Source organism: Microtus pennsylvanicus, chromosome 1, assembly GCF_037038515.1.
Source record: "Microtus pennsylvanicus isolate mMicPen1 chromosome 1, mMicPen1.hap1, whole genome shotgun sequence".
In the NCBI taxonomy this organism is placed as follows: domain Eukaryota; kingdom Metazoa; phylum Chordata; class Mammalia; order Rodentia; family Cricetidae; genus Microtus; species Microtus pennsylvanicus.
The window spans coordinates 143335301-143347317 of record NC_134579.1 but is presented as its reverse complement, the minus strand read 5'-3'; positions in this window follow the sequence as shown (position 1 = coordinate 143347317).

Here is a 12017-nt window from a genome sequence, read left to right as displayed (position 1 = left end):
AAATAGCTGTGATTTGTTAAATAAGAGCTTGGCAGGGGACTCAGTTTGTGTTGAGAGAGGACAGAGGAGAATAGTTGAACAGCAGGGAGCTTCTGGGAAGCAGGAAATATTAAGAGGCTAGGGTATGTCAGATTGTTCCCTACTCAAAGTTAATCACCATTGGCCATTATATTTTGACAACTGAAGTTTCCAACTATGACATGGTGTCTCTCCAAATAAAAATCCAACCATAGTGGGCCAAAGAGATAGCTTACTGGAGAAAGGCAATTGCTGCTAAGGCTGACATTATGAGTCAATCCCAATATCCAATATGGCTCAGTGATAGATCCAACTCCCTCATGTCTTCTAACTTCCATAATTGCACAGGAGGATTTTCCCAAGCCCTGAGTGATGAGAAAGGAGGGCTGGGGAGATTGCCCAGAGATTAAGTGTATTAGTTGCTCTTCCAGAGAACCTGAGTTCAGTTGCCAGAACAAATGTTCGGTGGCTTCATAATCAATCCCATGTATCTCTGCATACTGCTGAACTCACTAAAGAATCACTGCACACACAGTTGAAGGTGAGAATATTCTACTAGTTCTTATTTTCTATTTTTGGTTTCTAAAGACAGGGTTTCTCTGGGTAGCCCTGACTGTCCTGGTCCTCACTCACTAGACCAGGCTGGTCTCTAATTCAGAGATTCCAACTGTCCCTTTCTCCCTAGCAAGTTCTTGGTCTGCCTTCTACCAGTCAGGTCTGCTTCTGAAAACATTCATCTGAAATATCTGGGGTGTTGTCAGAGTGGTTAATGCACTGATGCCTATCATATAGGGCCAAAGTTCTGTTCCCATCACGCACATGGCAGCTTATAGTCGTCTGTAACTCTAGATCCAGGAGATTCAATGTCCTCTTCTGACTTTTTTTTGGCACAAGATTTGCTTGTGTTTATAGATATACATGCAGCCAAAAATGGTGTACACATAAAGAAAAACAGAAGAAAGAAAATAACCATTGGTATTTCAGGAAATATCTATGCATGCTCCTTACCTGTGTGAGACAGGGCGTTGTTGGCTAGGTACAAAACAATGGTCCTGTTTGAAGGCTCTATATCTCCCATGCTGTAAGTACACCTGCTTACTTATTGTGACAAGGTGTGGTGGTTTGAATAGGTATGGTTCCCATAAACTCCTATTTTTTAAATGCTTGGATAATAGGACAGAGTGATATTAGAAGGTGTGGCCTGTTGGGGCAGGCTATATGGATTTATATGATCAAACTAGGGCTAGTTTAGTACACTGTTTTTCCTGCTGCCTGCAGATCAAGATGTAGAACTCTCTGCTCCTTCTTCAACACCATGTTCTGCCATGATGATAATGTGTTAAACTTCTGAAACTGTAAGCCAGACTTAATTAAATATTTTCCTTAACATAAATTTAATAAGAATTGCCATGGTCATGGTGTCTCCTTACAGCAATAGAAATTATAACAAAGATACAATAAAATGCTACTTATTATGGATTGTGAAGGAACTTTTCAGGCTCATTTTGGAGGGGCTTATGACAAGACTGAGGCTGTGACAATTTTGTTGAAAGCAATCAGACTTTTTGTATCCTTGTCAGAAACAGAACACAGTGGCAATTGCTCTGATTAATAAGTTGTAGTTGCCAGGATGTAGTGATATCTCCAAGCTCTTCAGGGTACTAAAGATTAATGAATGTCTCAGGCCAACTAACTCTTCTGTCACCTATATGCTTTCTTGATTTCTAAGGGAACATAGAGAACAGTGAATGCCTCACTACCTGAGGTATCACATCAAATTCTCGGGAACTGAGTCACACAGTACTGTAGGAGTCATGAACTCTAACCTGAAAAAACCTATGTCACATGCCCCTCAAAGCAGCTAGGAAGGGCCAACTCCATGGTGCCCTTCAATTTTCACTTTTTTATTTTTGTAATTTCAGGTTATACAAGTAAATATTTAAAGCAGACAATGAGTAGCAAGTCAATCTCAAGGCTATAATGTTTTCCCATATAACTAACAAAACTTGTAGAGACATTCCTAGAATAATAACTCGATATAGAAAAATAATCATCAAAAATCTTTGGGAGGTTTCATTCAGAAAAGCAGGAATATAATTTATATATCTTTGAATGCCGAATTATTTTTCTTCATGCAAGGCTTGAACCTTAATTGTCAAATGACCATATTCTTATAACGTGATTACAAGTCTGACTCCAGTTAAACTGAGAATCATCATGAGGGCCATTAGCAACAAAAACCCAGGAATAATTAGCATGACACCTCAAGAAAATTTTCATTTTTGAGCTTTGTACCTCAATACCAACCACAAACAGAAATTGTTCTAATATATTTTAAAGCATTTCAGTTTCCTTTCTGCTATGGAATATGCTTTTTCACTAGTGAATATATGTTGTTGTGACTGGTTTAATAAAGAATCTGACTGGCCAATAAGAGAACAGAAAGAGATTGGGCAGGAAAGTCCGACTAGAAAAATGCTGGGAAGAAGAATAGGGTAGTCTGGAGTCACCAGCCAGATGTAGAGGGAGCAGGGGATGAATGTGCCATGCTAAGAAATGTAACACTGCACGACAGAGTTTAAATAATGAATATGGTTTAACTTAAAATGTAAGAGCTACTTAATAATAAACCTGAGCTATTACAGATATTGGCTGAGCATTAATTATTATTAGACTCAGTTTGTCTCTTTGAGAGCAACTGTGGGACAAGAAACCTCAGCCTACAACTGGACTTTTAAAAACTGAGTCCATAAAGTGTATGAAAGAGTCTTAGACTGACCATTTACAAATCCAGCTATATGTACCTCTTGAGTTAAAGCTACTCCATTAGTAGTAACAGAGGCTATGAGTGTAACAGTAACAGTAATATCTAATAGAATCAATCTCCTAGTCTGCAGCAGAAAGGCCATCTTTGCCCAAATTTTAAAAATTTACAGTATATAACCAGGAAGATAAAATATTGTAAGGAGTAGCTATAGAACACTACTCTCTTTATTTTAAATAACATTTTAGTCATCTATTACTTCATTCTAGCAAAGATTCATGAGGATAATATTGAATGCCTGCTGTGGGACAATGGTATTTTTATCTTGTCACCTGAATCATTTTTAATAAATTTTTGAATGGCCAGTAGTCAGGCAGGAAGTATAGGCAGGGCAATAACAACCAGGCAGGAAGTAGAGGCATGATAATGAGAATTATGGGAAGAGGGAAGTTTCAGTCTGCAGTTGTGACCCAGATGCAAAGGAAGCAAGAAGTGACTGCCTCACCAAATAAGGTATTGAGCTATGTGGCTAACACAGACAAGAATTATTGGCTGATATAATTTATAGGATTTTATTAATAGGCTTCTGCCTCCCTTCCCTCATCTGGCACATAACATCACCCAGCTCAGCCTGTCTGGGCACTGGGGCCGAATCCTGAGGACAAGCGGGTGGGCAGGAGTTTGTTTCAATAGCCTGTCTACAGCAAGCAAGGTAGGTGCTTTGTTAACAAACTACCCAACCAGCAAGGAGATCAGATCTCGGCACCAGGAGAGCCATCATTGGGGTGAGTTGCTTACCCATGGCAGCAGCCCGGAACACGGAACTCAGACATTCCTCATCCCCCTTATACTTCCTGGGCTTCCTGTAGGGCCTATACTCCCGCAAATACTGACTCTCTCTTCCTATCCCACCCAGCTTGCATCCAGAACCCTCCCCCCTTCTGCCTCCCTTCCTTCTACAGGCACATAACATCACCCTGCTCAGCCTGTCTGGGTGCTGGGGCCGAATCCTGAGGGCAACCGGGTAGGCAGGATTTCCTTTGTTTCAATAGCCTGCCTGCAGCAAGCAAGGTAGACGCTTTGTTTAAGAACTACCTAACCAGCATGGAGATCTGATATTGGCACCAGGAGAGCCATCATTGGGAGCTACCCAACCAGGAAGGAGATATGATCTTGGCACCAGGAAAGACATCACTGGAGTACCAGGAGAGCCATCACTGCAGAGTACCATCACAGGGAAGGTACATCAGTAGGCAAGGAGACCTGATCCTGTAAAAGAAGATCCATAAGGGAGTATTTGGAGGAAGAGATGGGCAGGGGCCAATGCAAGAATTCACCCAACAATATGAAAAACAACTTGAAACCACCAGAACCCAGTGACCTCACAAAAGGAGGACATGAACACCTTAATCAAGAAGAAGTAGAAAAAATTGACTTTATGAAAGTGATTGACGCCCTTAAAGAGCATGTAAAAAATTCCCTTATAGAAATGGATGAGAAGTAAAACAGAAAGTTTGAAGAATTTAATAAATCAGTGAACGATACCCTAGGAAACCAAGGAAAAACAATCAAACAGATAATGGAAACAGTTCAAGACTTGAAAACTGAAATGGAGGCAAAGAAGAAAACACAAACAGAGGGTCGGCTGGACATGGAAAATCAAGGTAAATGAATAGAGACTACAGAAACAAGCATAACCAGCAGAATACAAGAGATAGAAGAAAGAATCTCAGATTCTGAAGATACCATAAAGAAAATAAAGACACTGATCAAAGAAAACAGCAAGTCCAACAAACTCTCATCACAAAACATTCAGGAAATATGGGACACAATAAAAAGACCAAACCTAAGAATAATAGAAGTAGAAGAAGGAGAAGAAGTGCAGCTCAATGTTCCAGAAAATATATTCAATAAAAATATAGAAGAAAACTTTCCCAACCTAAAGAAAGATAGACCTATGAATGTCCAAGAAGCATACAGAACTCCGAACAGGCTGGATCAAAAAAAAATCCCCTCACCATATAATAATCAAAACACAAAGCATACAGAATAAAGAAAGAGTATTAAGAGCTGCAAAGGAAAAAGGACAAGTTACTTATAAAGGTAAACCTATCAAACTTACACCTGACTGCTCTATGGAAACCATGAAAGCCAGAAGGTCCTGGATAGATGTACTGTAGAAACTAAGAGACCATGGATGCAAGCCCAGACTACTATACCCAGCCAAGCTTTCATTCACTATAAATAAAGAAAACAAAATTTTCCAGGATAAAAACAAATTTAAACAACACGTGCCCACAAATCCAGTCTTACAGAAAGTAATAGAAGGAAAATCACTAACCAAGGAGTCCAACAATGACCACAATAACTCAGACATCAAGAGACCCTTCTCCAGTGCAACTCAAAGAAGTGAAACACACAAACTCTACTACTAAAAAAGTGACCGGAGTTAACAACCACTGGTAATTAATATCACTTAATGTCAATGTACTCAACTCACCTATAAAAAGGCACAGGCTAAGAGATTGGATATGAAAACAGGATCCAATATTCTGCTGTTTACAAGAAAACATACCTCAACCACAAAGACAGGCAACTACTCAGAGTAAAGGTCTGGGAAAAGGCTTATCAAGCAAATGGACCTAAGAAACAAGCAGGTCCAAACTGCCTAGCTTCCCCCAAAGCCAGTACGTACAGTAGGATCAAAAACCCACTGCGATTGTTCTTGAGTTCCCATTCTTCCTCATTGTCCGCTATGTTCAGCTAGTCCAAATTTATCCCATGCTTTTTCAGACCCAGGCCAGCTGGCCTTGTTGAGTTCCCGATAGAACATCCCCACTGTCTCAGTGTGTGGGTGCACCCCTCGCGGTCCTGAGTTCCTTGCTTGTGCTTCGTCTCCTTCTGCTCCTGATTTGGACCTTGAGATTTCAGTCCGGTGCTCCAATGTGGGTCTCTGTCTCTGTCTCCTTTCATCGCCTGATGAAGGGTAATATTCAGGAGGATGTCTATGTGTTTGTCTTTGGATTCACCTTCTGAGACCTGGATAGAGTGGGGCAGTCCTTGGGCTTCCCACAGGTCAGGGAACCCTGATTGCTTTTTGAGCAGATGAGGGAGGGTGACTGGATCAGGGGAGGGGGGGAATGGGAGGCAGTGGCGGGGAGGAGGCAGAAATCCTTAATAAATAAATAAATTTTTAAAAAAAGAAAATAAACACATTAAATATTTTAAAAAAAGAAACAAGCAGGTGGGACCATACTAATTTCTAACAAAGTTGACTTCAAACTTAAATCAATCAGAAGAGATGGAGAGGGGCATTTTTATTCATAACAGGGACAATTCATCAGGATGATGTCTCAATCCTGAATATCTATGCCCCTAATATAAAAGCACCCACATACATAAAGGAAACATTGCTAAAATTCAAGGCAGCCATCAAACCAAACACACTAATAGTAGGGGACTTCAACACTCCTCTCTCACCAATGGACAGGTCAATCAGTCAGAAACCTAACAGAGAAATAAAAGAATTAATGGAGGTAATGAATCAAATGGACTTAACAGACATCTATAGAACATTCCACCCAAATAGGAAAGAATATACCTTCTTCTCTGCAGCTCATGGAACCTTCTCTAAAGTTGACCACATACTCGGGTACAAAGCAAACTTCCACAGTTACAAAAAAACATTAGTACCAACCTGTGTCTTATCTGATCACCATGGATTAAAGTTAGAATTCAACAACAATGCTACCCCCAGAAAGCCTACAAAGTCATGGAAACTGAACAGGCAACTACTGAACCATACCTGGATTAAGGAAGAAATAAAGAAAGAAATTAAACTCTTCCTGGAATTCAATGAAAATAAAGAAACAACATACTCAAACTTATGGGACACTATGAAACAGTCCTAAGAGGAAAGTTCATAGCACTAAGTGCCCACTTAAAGAAAACAGAGAAAGCACATATTGGAGACTTAACAGCCCACCTGAAAGCTCTAGAAAAAAAGAAGCAGACTCACCTAGGAGGAGTAGAAGACTGGAAATAATCAAACTGAGGGCTGAAATCAACAAAATAGAAACACAGAATACAATCCAAAGAATCAATGAATCAAGAAGCTGGTTCCTGGAGAAAATCAACAAGATTGACAAACCCCTATCCAAACTAGTCAAACGGCATAGAGAAAATTTGCAAATTAATAAGATCAGAAATGAAAAGGGGGACATAACCACAAGCACAGAGGAAATTCAGAGAGTCATTAGATCTTACTACAAAAGCCTGTATGCCACTAAACTGGAAAATGTAAAAGAAATGGACACTTTTTTAGATAAATACCATTTACCAAAATTAAACAAGGACCAGGTGAACAATCTAAACAGACCTGTCAGTCGCGAAGAATTGGAAGCTGTTATCAAAAACCTCCCTACCAAAAAAAGCCCAGGGCCAGATGGTTTCAATGCGGAATTCTACCAGAACTTCCAAGAAGACCTAATATCTATACTCCTCAATGTATTCCACAATATAGAAACAGAAGGGTCATTACCAAATTCCTTTTATGAAGCTACAGTTACTTTGATACCAAAACCACACAAAGACTCAACCAGGAAAGAGAATTACAGGCCGATCTCACTCATGAATATCGATGCAAAAATCCTCAAGAAAATACTGGCAAACCGAATCAAAGAACACATCCGAAAAATTATCCATTATGATCAAGTAGGCTTCATTCCTGAGATGCAGGGCTGGTACAACATACGAAAATCTATCAATGTAATCCATCATATAAATAAACTGAAAGAAAAAAACCGTATGATCATTTCGTTAGATGCTGAAAAAGCATTCGACAAAATTCAACATCCCTTTATGATAAAAGTATTGGAGAGATTAGGGATACAAGGGTCATACCTAAATATAATAAAAACTATTTATAGCAAGCCAACAGCTAACATCAAATTAAACAGAGAGAAACTCAAAGCCATTCCACTAAAATCAGGAACACAACAAGGCTGTCCACTCTCTCCATACCTCTTCAATATAGTGCTTGAAGTTCTAGCAATAGCAATAAGACAACATAAAGGTTCAAGGGGATTCGAATTGGAAAGGAAGAAGTTAAACTTTCATTGTTTGGAGATGATATGAGTGTACATAAGTGACCCCCAAAAACTCCACCAAAGAACTCCTACAGCTGATAAACACCTTTAGTAATGTGGCAGGATACAAGATCAACTCCAAAAATCAGTTGCCCTCTTATACACAAAGGATATGAAAGCAGAGAAGGAAATCAGAGAAGCTTCACCTTTCATGATAGCCACAAACAGCATAAAATATCTTGGGGTAAACCTAACCAAGGAAGTGAAAGATCTATTTGACAAGAACTTTAAGGCACTGAAGAAAGAAATTGAAGAGGATACCAGAAAGTGGAAGGATCTCCCTTGCTCTTGGATTGGGAGGATCAATATAGTAAAAATGGCAATTCTACCAAAGGCAATTTATAGATTCAATGGAATCCCCACCAAGGTCCCATCAAAATCCTTCACAGATCTTGAGAGGACAATAATCAACTTTATATGGAAAAACAAAAAACCCAGGATAGCCAAAACAATTTTATACAATAAAGGAACTTCTGGAGGCATTACCATCCCTGACTTCAAACTCTATTACTGAGCTACAGTTATGAAAACAGCATGGTACTGGCATAAAAACAGAGAAGTCGACCAATGGAATCGAATAGAACACCCTGACTTTAACCCAGAAACCTATGAACACCTGATTTTCGATTAAGGAGCTAAAAGTATACAATGGAAGAAAGAAAGCATCTTCAACAAATAGTGCTGGCAAAACTGGATGTCAACCTGTAGAAGAATGAAAATAGACCCATATCTATCACCATGCACAAAACTCAAGTCCAAATGGATCAAAGACCTCAATATCAATCTGAACACACTGAACCTGATAGAAGAGAAAGTGGGAAGTACTTTACAATATATGGGCACATGAGATCGCTTCCTAGGTATAACCCCAGAAGCACAGACATTAAGGGCAACATTGAATAAATGGGACCTACTAAATCTGAGAAGCTTCTGTAAAGCAAAGGACACTGTCACTAAGACAAAAAGGCAACCTACTGACTGGGAGAAGATCTTCACCAACCCCGCAACAGACAAAGGTCTGATCTCCAAAATATATAGAGAACTCAAGAAACTAGTCATTAAAATGCTAATTAACCCAATGGAAAAATGGGGCACTGAACTGAACAGAGAATTCTCAACAGAAGTTCAAATGGCCAAAAGACACTTAATGTCATGCTCAACCTCTTTAGCGATCAGGAAAATGCAAATCAAAACAACTTTGAGATATCATCTTACACCTGTCAGAATGGCTAAAATCAAAAACACCAATCATAGCCTTTGCTGGAGAGGTTGTGGAGGAAGGGGTGCCGTCATCCATTGCTGGTGGGAATGCAAACTTGTGCAACCACTATGGAAAGCGGTGTGTTGGTTTCTCAGGAAATTCGGGATTAACCTATCCCTGGACCCAGCAATACCACTTTTTGGAATATACCCAAATGATTTCATATCATATGACAAAAGCATTTGTTCAACTATGTTCATAGCAGTATTATTTGTAATAGCCAGAACCTGGAAACAACCTAGATCCACTTCCATTGGAGAATGGATGAAGGAAGTATGGAATATATACACATTAGAGTACTACTCTGCGGTAAAAAACAATGATTTCTCGAATTTTTCATGGAAATGCATGGAAACAGAAAACACTATCCTGAGTGAGGTAACCCAGACCCAAAAAGATGAACATGGGATGTACTCACTGATAATTGATTTCTTCCCATAAATAAAGGTCACTTAGTCTATAATTTGTGATCCTAAAGAAGCTAAATAAGAAGGTGAACCCAAAGAAAAACATATAGTTATCCTCCTGGCTATGGGAAGTAGACAAAACTGCCGGGCAAAAATTGGAATTTTGGGGGTGTGACAGGATGGTGTAAGGGGAGATGGAGAGAGAAAAGTGAGTAGGGGAGGATGGGGGGAACTTGTGGAAACAGGATGATTGGGATAAAGGAAGGTTGGATAGAGGAGCAGGGAAGCACATATCTTAGTTAAGGGAGCCACCTTAGGGTTGGCAAGTTACTGAACCTAGAGTGGCTCCCAGGTGCCCAGGGCGATGTCCCCAGTTAGTTCCTTGGGCAGCTGAGAATAGGGAACCTGAAATGACCCTATTCTATAGCAATACTGATTAATATCTTGTATCTTAAATAGAACCTTCATCTGGCGATGGATGGAGATAGAGACAGAGACCTACACTGGAGCACCAGACTGAGCTCCCAAGGTCCCAATGAGGAGCAGAAGGAGGGAGAACATGAGCAAGGAAGTCAGGACCACGAGGGGTGCACCCACCCACTGAGACAGTGGGGCTGATCTATTGGGAGCCCACCAAGGCCAGCTGGGCTGTGACTGAAAAAGCATGGGACAAAACTAGAATCTCTGAACATGGCGGACAATGAGGGCTGTTGAGAAGCCAAGGACAATGGCAAGGGGTTTTGATCCTACTTCATGTTCTGGCTTTGTGTGAGCCTAGCCAGTTTGGATATTCACCTTCCTAGACCTGGATGGAGGGGGGAGGACCTTTGACTCTCCACAGGTGTAGTAGTAGGAGCGGTGGTGCTGCTTCCCCAGCACCCGGCCGCCCCCATGGTTAGCTTTACCCGAAATAATTACACGGAAACTGTATTCTTTTAAACACTGCTTGGCCCATTTCTATCTAGCCTCTTCTAGGCTAGCTTTCGCACCTGGACTAGCCCATTTCTAATAATCTGCTGTAGCCCCCCAGCTGGCTTACCAGGAATGATCTTAACCTCCATCTGTCTGGAGTGGGAGAATCATGGTGACTCTCTGACTCAGCTTCTTTCTCCCAGCCTTCCATTCTGTTTACTCCACCCACCTAAGGGTGGGCCTATCATATGGGCCTAGCAGTTTCTTTATTGCTTATCCAATGAAATCAACAGATTGATATATGACACTCCCACATCACACAGGGCAGGGAACTTTGGACCGGAGAGGGAGGAGGAGAGGAGTGGTGGGAGGGGAAGAGGGGCGGGAGGATGGGGAGGGAAATGGGAGGCTGGGAGGAGGCAGAAATTTTTTTTCAATAAAAAATAAAATAAAAAAAGAATTTATTAATAGGAAGCTTGAGCTACTGGGACAATAAGTTTATGATTAATGTAGACCTCTGTTTGATTTCTTTGGCACTTAATGACTGTGGGAACTGGGCAGGACAGAAACTTCAGACAACAGAATGGCGCACTATGTGGGAAAACTGCAGCCACATAAAACCTGAGAGAGCTTGGGAAGTAATTCTAGACACAACAGTGTTAAGCATGCCCTCTTGATAGCTGCACTTTTTTGGATGTGCTCTGTTTGCTTGAGGCAAGCATGTCTCATTTAAGAGAAGCTTCTTAACTCAGTTTTAGCTTTAAAACCTTGCAGTTCTTTTAAGAAATCCTGCCCCAAAACACTTAAATGGTGTAGATGAAAATCTGACTGTATGCTTTTTGGTGGTGGTATAGACCTTGAAATGATTGTTTATAATTATTTGTTCACAGTTAAAGGGGGATATGATACAGATAAGAATACTTTGCATTGTTAGATTTTGGTTTATTGATACAAATTTGAGGTCAATTTTGTTATACTGTGTATATGTATTTCTGCTCTTGATTAAGGTTATTGTGTATGTAATTCATTTAAAAATGTAATGTATAATTAAGAAATATAGGCTAATAGATTGCCATCTATAATAGTCAAGCTTATAGTCAGGTTAGTTAGGTTTTCTAGATGTCAGCTTTATCCCAGATATGCAGGGCTGGTTCAACATACAAAAATCTATCAATGTAATCCATCATATAAGTAAGCTGAAAGAAAAAAAATGCTGATTTTATTAGATGCTAGAAAAGCATTTGACAAAATCCAATACCCATTCTTCATAAAGGTTTTGGATCAACATAAGTATGCTTCTTTGGCTACTTTTGTTCAGTATTTTCTTAGAAGTGCAAGGCAGAACAATTAGGCAAGACATAGAAATGAAAGGTGACAAATAAATTGGCCATAAAAATATGTCTGCAGATAACATGAAATTATTTAGAGAAAATTTTAAAGATCCTACAAGAGTTTCCAGAACTTCTGAGAAAACATCGCTCCTTGAGTTGTGTTTCTTTAAACTAATA